The 11,657-nt window shown below is 41.0% G+C and overlaps 1 protein-coding gene across 4 annotated transcripts in view; it reads right to left on the minus strand.

The window, feature by feature from the left end:
- The window catches only part of CTNNA2 (catenin alpha 2), a 1,212,918-nt gene extending 1,201,650 nt beyond the window's left edge, over positions 1–11,268 (minus strand). For all 4 annotated transcript variants that reach the window (XM_021088202.1, XM_021088201.1, XM_021088200.1 and 1 more), the window contains exon 1: positions 10,983–11,268. The gene's annotated coding sequence lies outside the window, so the exon portion shown is untranslated. The remainder of the gene's footprint in view (positions 1–10,982) is intronic.

Genomic DNA, 11,657 nt, shown 5'->3' on the forward strand with positions numbered 1-11,657 from the left:
ATTTTTATTTAAAATTAGAAATCAACTAAAGGAAAAAGTATTATGTTATCATTTTCGTGTATATATATATTATTTGAACCATTAATTGCTATCATAAGATATAAAGAAGTCCTAAAAGCTGGTAAGAAAAAAAGAACAGAAAAAACAAATTTTGTGAATAAAGTATTTCAACAAGGTGACTGGGTTTAAAACCAAATATAAAAATCAAAAGGAATAATTTCTACATCATCAATACCCTTTTAGGAAGTATAAAAGTAAATCTTTTCCAAACATCAACTGAAGCTACAAACAAGATGGTAATAAACTTGAGGTGAAATGAGAAACTTTTTTTCTAAGAAGAAAACAATATATAATACTAAAGGGCACAACAAAAAAGTCCTTAATAAATGGAGAGACATGGCAATGGAAAGACTGTGAATTAGAAAGTTGTCACCTCTCCCTCAAATTATTTTAAATTAAATATAATATCAATTAAAATATCAAAGCTGTTACTTATGAACTTGATAACCTGGTTATCATATCCTTCTGAAAAAGAAAACTACAAAAATCAATAAGGAACTTTGGAAAAAGAAAAATCATCACTTGTTGCATATGACAACATACTCTAAGCTACAGTAGTTACACCAGTTTAACAACAATTTTTATATTCAGAGAATAAATGAAACCAACATTAAAATAAGGTAAAAATCCACAAGAAAAAAATGGGCAATGATATGAACATATTCATCACAGTAAAGGCAAAACATTAGGCCAAAAAACAAACAAAAAGATAATCAACCTTTCTAGAAACCAGAGAAACAAATTCATATGACAAAGAGATACCATTCTTTGCTATTCAATGTTAAACTTTTCTAAGTTTAAAATTATCATGCATTAATAAAAAACTAGGAAATATGCACCTTTCATATCTGCTGATGGAATATAAATTAGTACTACTATTTTGAAGAACAAATAAGCATCAACTATTAAAGTCGAAAATGTACATATTTCATAACTCAAAATTACAGTTATCCATCAACTCTTCACAAAAAAATTACTAGTACATGTGGGCAAGAAATTGATATAAAGATGTTCATGGAGTTCCCGTCGTGGCGCAGTGGTTAACGAATCCGACTAGGAACCATGAGGTTGCGGGTTTGGTCCCTGCCCTTGCTCAGTGGGTTAACGATCCGGCGTTGCCATGAGCTGTGATGTAGGTTGCAGACGCAGCTCGGATCCCGCGTTGCTGTGGCTCTGGCGTAGGCCGGTGGCTACAGCTCCGATTCAACCTCTAGCCTGGGAACCTCCATATGCCGCAGGAGCGGCCCAAGAAATAACAACAACAACAACAACAACAACAAAAGACAAAAGACAAAAAAAAAAAAAAAAAAGATGTTCACCACAATGTTGTTTGCAATAGCAAAAGAACAGAACAAATGAAATGTCTATGAAAACATCAGTATTAAATAAACCATGGTATAATCACACTATAAAATAATAGGCATCTGTGAAAAAATAATAGTGATTAATTCATGTTACCAGCTAAGCTGTATGTGAAGGAAAAATGAGAAATATAATACCAGTTACCATTTAGGTAAATATTACACATAGATGTATATCTTACTACACAAACACTGACCATTTGTATCTTTAAGGCACTCTCACCGGGCCCCCAAAGTCAACCTCCTGCCCATGACACAGCCCATATTTGAAGGCAGATGGATCCAAACATTTCATCCCTGTAGACAGTCAAAAACTGGAAACTTAAATTTCAATTAATGTAACATTACACAGAAATTAATATGGAAGAAGAATATCTATTATCCCAGGAAATGCTTTAAAAAATAGGACAAAATTATATCTCAGCTATGCTTTAAAAAGACCGCTACATGATAAATTCAGATACACTCAAAGGGGAAAAAAGCTAGAAATTCGCCAAATGTTCCCTGGATACTTGGACCGCAGTAATTTTTACATTAAAGTTTCTTTTTCTGGTTGCTTTTTAGATGTCCCACAATGGGCATGTATTGTTGAAGCGTCAAGACAAAACATGTTCTTTTTGAAACAGTGTCTCTCCTGTGATTGCATTCTTGAGATACTTTTATACAGACAATGCCAAAATATTTCTCCACTCCCAGCCTCTCCCCTTCACTTCAGTCTCACTTTTCAGCTGCCTACTGAGGAGTTATCAGCATCCCAATTTCGATTCTCCTGGATGTGACTTCACCTCTCCCACTGCTGTGCTCACTGATCCCATCTTCCAGCTGGCTCAGCCCTGTCCCAGTTCCCAGACCAAGGCTGGGCTGAATTAAAAAGGACTAACACAAGATCACCCCCTCCTCCATCTGTCACCCCCCTCCCCTTGCTAAAGCAATGTTTCCAATTTGGGGTCTGCGTGGACTTTAGATCCAAGCCCCTGGGAAGTCGGTACCAGACTGTAATGCACACTCTGTCGGCACTTCAGATACTTTTCACATCTACTAGATTGTCAACTGGTGGGGTCAAGACTCTATCCTCCTATGTGGATCTAGGGCTCTGTCCCCCTAAAACTGTGTTTTGAATAATTTATAAGAAAGTATTGGAGGAAGACTGCCATATTTGTTTAACCAGAAGCTTTGTAGGTTTGTTCAAAGATAGAATGAGTTTGGAGATGTAATTCATTTAGTTAGCATTTATCAAGGACTTAATGGGGGACTAGGATTATAACAGGGAAATATTAGAAAGAAAGAAAAAAAAAAAAGGTAGGCTTCTATCCTTGACACAGTTTGAATCTAAAGTGGCTGACACCTCTTAAAAAGAAAGAAAGAAAAAATGAAAGAAAGGAAGAAAGAAAGAAGAAGGAGAATAATTACTGTTTTAGCTTCTGCCTTAGCAAGCAAAACATGAAAATCTTTTGCCTGAGGTCCTGATTTCACAGATGGGCAAACTGCAATCGAGTTTGCCTGTCTGGATTCCAGACTACTGCCAGCACTGACTTTTGCCTCCTGTCCCAACTCCACGGGCCCCAGAGTGCCTGACTCTGCTTGTCACTATTTGTATGCTTGCCCAACTCTCAATTATTCCCTTAGATCTAGACCCTTCCCCCTTCAGTCCATGCTGTAAGCTGTGATCTAAACTCTGCCCTTCCTCCTTTCCAAGAGTACCTCTGTCACTGCTTTTGTACACATTTGCACAACAGCAAGCTGCAACTACAACTCTAGTTTTCTGCTTCAGCCTCTTTCCCACAAGACTGAGACTATCATGGTAGACATTCTAAATCAAGTTGTAACCAACACAGTTGCTTGCTGACCCAACATTCATTCCCCTTTTTCTTAACTAACTGCCACTGAGCTCAGCCATCCCCTTAACCTCCTCCACACAGCCTGGAGCTTGGGGGAAAGCTGACCCCATGCCAGCCCCAGCAGGTGGATTCTCATTAGTCTAAATCTACCCTGTATGGAATTTTCCTTCCCTTTACTGTTGACTGGATTGGGGATCCACAGCAGGCCAGTGAGATCAGAAGTTAAGGGAGGATTTTGGCAAAAGTTTCCTCGTTTTTTTCTAGAAGAGGCATCACAGAGGCAAGATGGTGTGCCCAGAACAGAGCAGCCATAACACAGATGCTGAGGATGGGGACCAGACACAGAGGGTCAGAGAGAAGGGCAGAGAGGGGAAGCTGACCTGAGATCTGACGCCATCCTCTGCATTTCTTGTCATTAGTATGAATCTTTTTGAACACATTCTCTTTCCTCTGCTGCCAGGTTACATACAGTAAACAGCCCATCTCTGAGTAAAATATATTACAGCTTTCTTCCTACATCAAAAAAGTAACTTTTAAGATGGAGATGTTTGGGTTGTTTTTAGTTTGAAGCTAATATGAGCAAAGCTGCTATAACCCAGCAGGACCCTGTGAGACCTTCCCAGAGTGGATCCACATTCATGTCCTCTGCCTGCCTCTTTGTCTATAGAAAAACTTTAGTCAAAGAGTCAATGTAATTGGAGAAGTGAGAAAATAGAGAAAAAGGAAAACAAACAAGCAAGACAGAATAATAATAGTTTAGCCATTTGACAAAGTCAAGGACCTTTACTTCTTCCTGCAGAACTATAGCTAATATTCTGAGCAATGCCCCTTGTGCTGTTTTGCAGGTGTTGAAGCCCCCATCAGGTGGAAGAAGTCAACTATATGCTGCCTACAATCATGTAGACTCCAGACCAGTTGGAACTAGAAGGTTGTTGACACTGACTTCCAATTACCTCACCATGAACCAATCAGGAAAATGTCCATGAGCTGATCAAACCCTCCTCCTTGAACATTATAAGACTTCTCACTAGCCCTTCCAAGGAGGGCACAGTCCCTTGGGTACTAGCCTATGTTCCCTATTTGCTTGGCAATTAAAGCCATTTTTTTCTGTTTCCTCCAGCTCCGCCTCTGTGTTTCTATGTGGCATCAGTGTACAGAGGCAGCTGATATTTCCACAACATTGATATTAATTTTCATGTAAAAGTCTTTATGCATGTTTTCATTTCACCTGGGAGCAGAATTCCAGGCTTGCATTGTAAGTTTTTTGGTTTTTGGTTTTGTTTGTGTGTGTGTGTGCTTTTTTCTAGGGCCACACCCTCGGCATGTGGAAGTTCCCAGGCTAAGGGTCGAATCGGAGCTCTAGCTGCCAACCTACACACAGCCACAGCAATGCAAGATCTGAGCCACATCTTCTACACCTACACCACAGCTCACAGCAACGCTGGATCCTTAACCCACTGGGCAAGGTCAGGGATTGAACCAGCATCCTCATGGTTCCTAGCTGGGTTAGTCAACCACTGAGCCACCAAGTATTTTTTAACATTAAGAAAAAAAATATATGAAATGTATCAATAAGAAAAATGTGAAATGTACCAAATGTATCTGATGTATCAAATGTATCTGAAGAAAAGACACAGCAGCAAACTCTGAAAATGTATCAAATGTATCTGATGTATCAAAAGTATCAATTGTATCTGAAGAAAGACACAGCAGCAAATTCTGAAAAACTTTGGGACAGCTGTGGGACACCCCTTCTCAGAAATACTTGAGGACAATTGGCTCTTTCTGAGGTAGTTAAGGGACATGTCTACCTCCTTACTAAAAGATGCATTGATTGTATTTAACTACTGCCTCAGGCTCTATGAATTTAAGATAAAGTTGTAAGACTCAATTCTCACCAAACTGTTGTCTCAGCACAAATAAAATCAGATGGGAATGAACCAACCTCTGTACCTTACAGCTCAGGGTCCATATAGTAGAAACAAAATAGAAACAAAATGATACACAGAAAACACCAAGATTACTTTGCAATGTATCAGAGAAGCCAAGGACAGAGAAAGACATTGCTGACAGCGCTTCCCACAGGGGCATTGAGGGACTAGAATGAAAACCTGCCCCCCTTCTCTGAAATTATACCCACCACCCATGAAGAGGCATAAAGGGCAGCTGAACCTGCTGCCCAGAGAACTCTTGAAACTTACATGGAAATTTATACTTACTTTCTATCCATCATTTCTGAGCCCTCTTGATCCCTACTTCCAAAATAAACACCCTACTCAAAAGCTGAGGAGACAGATCTGAGCTTTGCCTCCTGTTGCCTTGCTTAATCACGAGCACTAAAGACTTTTCTCCCTGTAAAAGACCACTGCCTTAGCACTGGCCTTTCTATTTGTTGCACAGTGGGCAACAAGCCCACTTGCTCAGACAGGAACATCAGATCCTTTGGTTTTATGGAGTCATTGTGGTTTCTGAGTATGTTGTGGGAGAGCTGACATATCCCCATCAAGAATTCACGGCTTTAGTTGTGAACCATCAAGACACCATTAAAAAAAAAAAATCTTGGATTTAGCAGATGTATTATGTTGTTCATAATACATCTGCTAAATCATATGTGTACACCAGTATACACATATGACCATATTAAAGTGTCCTATTAACTGAATAGGCAATTATAAATTTTTCAGCTCAGTAGATGAAACAAAATCAATTAATTTTGTATCATCCTTACTCCAATTCTCCACGTTCTCTACAAATTAAGGTCAATGCTTTAATTTATAGAGAACACTGTTGCTTAATTTTCACTCCCGCTAATGCATACTTGTCTTCACATCGGAAAAATAAACGTCTAAGAGTTGTATATACAGATACAGCCTTTAAATAAGGAGGAATAAAAGCCTATATAATTATAAGTTCAGACTATCACTTTGTTTTTTATAATGTGTAACAAGTAACAATCGCAAAAAGTAGTAGAATGCATATCTGTGGTCGGATTAGAATTCATCTCCAAGGTAAAAATTCCTTTTCAAGGAAAGTAGCTTGTCAAAAATCACTGGTGCTTTAACATAAAAGTAACTAGAAGTGATACATCTGAAAATGTCTTACTTGGATCTGCTGCGTCTTTAAAACATCAGAATATTAAGAAAACTTCCAAAATGAAAAATAAAAATACTACAGTCTCTGGTCTGTTAACTTCCAGCTTTTAGAAATACATTCACATTTATAACTATATATCTTGAGATAATACTGATGAGAACAATTTTGCGTAGTGTTATAACTACCTAAAATAATTATAAGGGAGTTCCTGTGTGGCTCAGTGGATTAAGGAGCCAGCACTGTCACTGCAGTGGCTTGGTCTGCCTGTGACACAAGTTTGATCCCTGTTCTCTAGAGCCTCCATGTGCCTCAAACGTGGCCCCCCAAAAAATAGTAGTAATGATTTTAAGAAGGGTATTTTACTATTTTGGAGAAAGAAATGAAACTGTCTGGCAAAAACAGATTAAGCATGAGCACTATCAACACTGACACTTGTAACTTGCAAGCACAATTTTCTGGAAATTCTTATTTGATAAAATAATTCAATTCAAATCATTTATGCTGTTGGATATATGTTCCATAGATATACATTTCAAAATAATTAATAAACACCAGCCCAAAATAATGGTGTATCAACAGACATAGCCAGTGAGCAACTGTCACCCCACACGGAGTAGATCTTTAACTTGTTCAATGCACAATTCCAGACAGACCCTCTGTTGTCCTCACCCGAGTCTCCACTAAACAGTTGAAAAAACATGATCCATTTGGAATCATTAATAATCCTGAACTCCAGAGGACGGGAGAGAAGGGGGAGGAGGAGGAAGAAAAAGAAGAAAATAACTCTGTGGTAACAAGGAAAAGTCAGCAATGAAGTAAAAATAAAGTTCCTGGAAATATAATTACCCTAACAATTACTGGCTTTATATATGACAAAATAAAATAATCACAGTTGCAATTCTCCAAGGTATAGTCCTGCATTATTCTTGGGTTAAGGCAAAACAAAGAGAGAGTTGTGATAATCATGAGATGAAATCTTGATTGTTTAGAAAGGTCATGTTTTTCTCTGCCTTGAAGTTTAAAGAAGAGAAGTGGAATACTCTGAGTCCTCTCTGTGACAGACCTCGAGTTCTGTGTCCTAGTGTAGGGCTGTGCATGACATAAAGAACTAACACAAGGTCCGCTGGTCAGTGCACATTCTGTGATAAAATGGAACCCACAATACCACAAGCTGTCTTGTCCCAAGTGAGAGTGTAATTACTCTGAATGGGTAAGCTTAATACCGTTTAATACACTCCCCAGTATTCAAGTACTTTGTTTTCCCAAACACATGGTGCTGCTCTTCCCTCTGCTTTTGTTCCAGCTGTGGTACCCACCCTGCAAAAATTCCTTCCTGGAATTTTTGGGAGCCTCTGTCCAAGCCCCAGTCCTGCTACCCCTGGATACAATTTTTATCTGGTGACATAAACATGGGTCCTCTTCAGAATGCCTCTAAAAACTAACTTGCTTTTCATGTCTTTCCAGTAAATAATCATACATTGTCTTAGATTGTTTGTAAACCATTTCTCCTAATTATTACAAAGCTTAGCACACACTTTTATTCTTATGCCAAGTACTGTGATTAGCACATTTAACCCTTATATCAATCTAATGAATAAGAGGTCTACCATAATTCCTAATTTGTAAATGGGGAAAAAAAAAGAATACTCAAATGCTCAAAAGTACTTAAATAATACACAAGGGCATAACACTTTACTACTTAAGCAGAGCATGCACTCAAATCTAAAGCTCTCTCCAAAGATCTTGTTCTTTGCCACTGTGAAATATGACCTCACGAAAATGCCTGTTCACCTCAACTAGGCTGTAAGCTAAGGTAAAAGAGAGTGTCTTTTTACATCTTTGAATACCTCACACACTTAGCTTAGGGTTGAGCAGGTTTTAAGAGATTCCAGTAAGGCACAGAGAATGTTCCAGAATATGTTCTACAGACTCCAAAGATGTTCTTTTGGGTCTTCACCTGTACTATACATGCTTAAATGTCCAGTCAACTAAAAGCAGAAGCCTCAAGAAATTAAATTCCTCACAGGAAGTTAGTCTGTATCTGTAAACTGGATAATGATCAGAGTAGCAGACTGCTTTTCAAGACACTAATTCTGCTTCTGTTTCATATTTTATTCATTCTACTCAAGTTGCCCTCAAAATATTGCTCTAAACAAATGTTTTCTATTTGCTAATAACCTTATAAATTTTGTTTCACTAAGTGGATGAATGTTTACAAAGGAGACAAATAAAAGTATCTTTCTTTCCATAGTAAGCATAGTATTAAAAAGAGGCATCCACCCATATCACTTTGTACAGCAAAACTGCAATCAAGAAAAAGCACAGCCGACTGAGGGGCAGCATCCTCCCCACACACACAACCATGAAGCTCCACAAAGAAAGAGCCATAGAGATGCTAGACGTGCAAAAGCTGTTGGAAAGTACATTCGGGTAAAACTATCATATTATATTCATATATAATTACTACCAAAGTCTTTCACTAGCTTCATGGCACTACAGGGAAATGAACAACGACAACAACAACAAAACACACCTATGTACAATTGTGTTCACTGTTAAGTAATGTAACCACTCAAAATACTGACAGGGTTGAGTGCAATTTTGCATTAGGTTGCTGGTAACTCTGACAATTTGACCAAGCTTCTGCCACATGGCTTAAGAGTCCGCCAAGCCATTAATGGAATTGCATTTCCACCGAGGGGAGCTGGGGCAGGGGGTGGGTCCATCATTCCTAACATCACACACTTCCCCAAAATTGATTCAGATGATTAACTGTGTCAGCTCTTCAAATCAGCACTCAATCACTTTGGAAGGTAAATCTCTTCATTTCAACTCCTACTTTACATTCCCATAAAATGCAAAAGCACACATTGCACAACTGGCATATAATAATTTAAATGAAAAGACAAAATCAATAATTTGCTCCACAGCATAGTTTCTTACTGGCAGCTTCACTGAATCCACCATTAATTTCAGTCCCTCCCCACACACCCATTGAACATAAGTCAGAGCTATTCTACAGATATTAAGGGGGATTGTTGTTTGTTTGGTTTTCTTTTAAGGAGAGTACGGGAAGAACAAAATACAGGCTTTTAAATACTCCATGTCTGAGTTACACTGTTTGTTGGACCGCTCTAAAATAAAAAATACACTAAAAATTCTGAGGCAGGACTGTCCCACCATATACGATAAACTTTTCAGCAGCAATGCTTACAAAAGGGAACACTGCCAAATAACCATATCTATCTATATCTATATATCTATATTGACATATAGATATATATGAGAAAAAGTTAAAGTGTAAACTAAAGAAAGCAAAGTAAAAACATATAATTTGGTAAAAATAGGAAGTTTAAATTTTTAATAATGGTCCCTGAGCTAATTCAACTTCCCCATTGGTATAAACCACACACAGAAACACACAGTATGTTTCTCTTCAAACATCTTCACAGTTTCTGTGATGTCGATGAGAAAGGGTAAAGGTATCTGCTTAAAGCTATAATGCAGCTAATCCTATCATAATGGTATATTTCTAAGCCCGTGGACTATAACCTCATTACTCTAAACTGCCTATCTATTGTCCCCCTTTCGAAGTTAACTCATGATAAACAAAAGTGCATCTCTTCCACTCTTCTGCTCTGTGTTTTCCCAAATCAATCTACCCTATGTATGCTAACCGAAACATTCCATAAATAATGCTGTGGTGCACATACATTAAAGTTGAGAGAGTTTCTGCCTCTGAAGCAGCTAGTGATAGAACTAAGGACACAAGGATTCAATTCCAAGCCAAATATTAGGCGGGTGGTTTGAAAATATCAATCCAAAAAGGCCTAGGGGAAAAGGATACAAGCCTCCACTGCCACCACCCTCCCTCTTCCCTCCCGGATTCCTCTCTTGTTCTCTTCCTCTCTCCTCTCCCGTGGCTTCTCGGAGAGACAATCAAAGCAGGAAAAACTGGATTTAAAATTAGTGAGACACACACTGGGAATATGTAATTCCCAGAAGGAAAAGAAAAAAGAAAAAAAAAAAAACTGCTACAAAGGGGTGTGTGTGGAGGGTTGTTGGCAACATGTCTAAGTGACAACCCTCCCCACCCCCACCCTAATACTGCACAAATCCATAGATTCTTCCTCAACCCTCTTCTCCTTCCAGTTCCCAGTACTCTATCCAACTTGACCCTTAATCCAAATAACAGAGATCCACAGGGCATCCACTGTGCAAGAGTGTGTCTCTGAGTATATAAGCCCAATTTTTTGGAAACCCCTGAATCCGGACAGTTGTACCAGGCAAGGGATCTCCCACCAGGGAAGGGGTGAAGAAAGGGAGAAAAAAAAAGAGAGAGAGATGGAGACAAGAGGAAAGGGAGGAAGAGCTGCGCTCTAGGGCGAGTGACTGCAAGGAAGACAGGGAAGAAAGAAAGGCTGGGAAGGAAGTGGGGCTGGGAGAGAGGAAGAAAGGGATGAAAGAAAGGCTGGAAGGGAGAAAGGAGGGGAGAGGAGAGAGGGATGTTGGGAAGGATGAGGGCGGGAGGGTTGGGGAGCGGGGAGGGAGGGGAGGATGGAGAGGATGGGAGGGATACAGGGAGGGAGGGAGGCAGGCAAGGATGGAGGATGCTCTGCCCGGGACTCACCTCTGTGGGTCGGTGGGAGTTTCTCGCCCTTCTCTTTCTCGCTGGTTCCCAGGAGCTGGAAGGGTAATCACAGAAGGGGCTGGGAAAGCGGCGGCAGGGATGAGGGCAGCAGCAGCTGCAGCCGCCTCTGGCCGAGGTGCGGTGCCTCCTGCTCCGCCCGCCAGCCCGGGTCTCCGCCTCACTCGGAGCTGGATGCGAAGCCGCTCCCCCCTCCCCCCGCCCGCCCCGCGTCCTGCCCAAGCGCGAGCGGCAGCGGCCCGGATCGCCGCTAGGGGAAGCGGCCAGTGCGCAGGCGCAGCCGCTTGCTCGCTCGCGCGCCCCCGCGGCCCCCGCGGCTCCAAGGCCTCCGCGGGGGTGGGGGCCACGGGCGCGCGCGGCCTTGGAAGTGCCGAGCGGGCTGGGCGGGGCGGGGCGAGGCGGAGCTGGGGAGGCCAGGCGGGCCGCGCCGCAGGTGGGGGAGGGGGCAGCGGAGAAGGGGCATTGCCAAAGGGCGCAGGTGCTGTGTCCATGACAACCGCGTTATCCTGCAGGCGGGCCGCGGTGAGCGGCTAGAAGACCAAGAGCTGACCCTAGGTGCGGGAGAGGTCCTGGTGGGAAAAGGGGACAAGGGTTGCAGGGCAGAAAGAAAGGGTGAGCATGGGAGGGTGCGTGGCAGGAGGAGGGCCGGGCACCATT

Source organism: Sus scrofa, chromosome 3 (genome assembly GCF_000003025.6).
Source record: "Sus scrofa isolate TJ Tabasco breed Duroc chromosome 3, Sscrofa11.1, whole genome shotgun sequence".
Lineage (NCBI taxonomy): Eukaryota > Metazoa > Chordata > Mammalia > Artiodactyla > Suidae > Sus > Sus scrofa.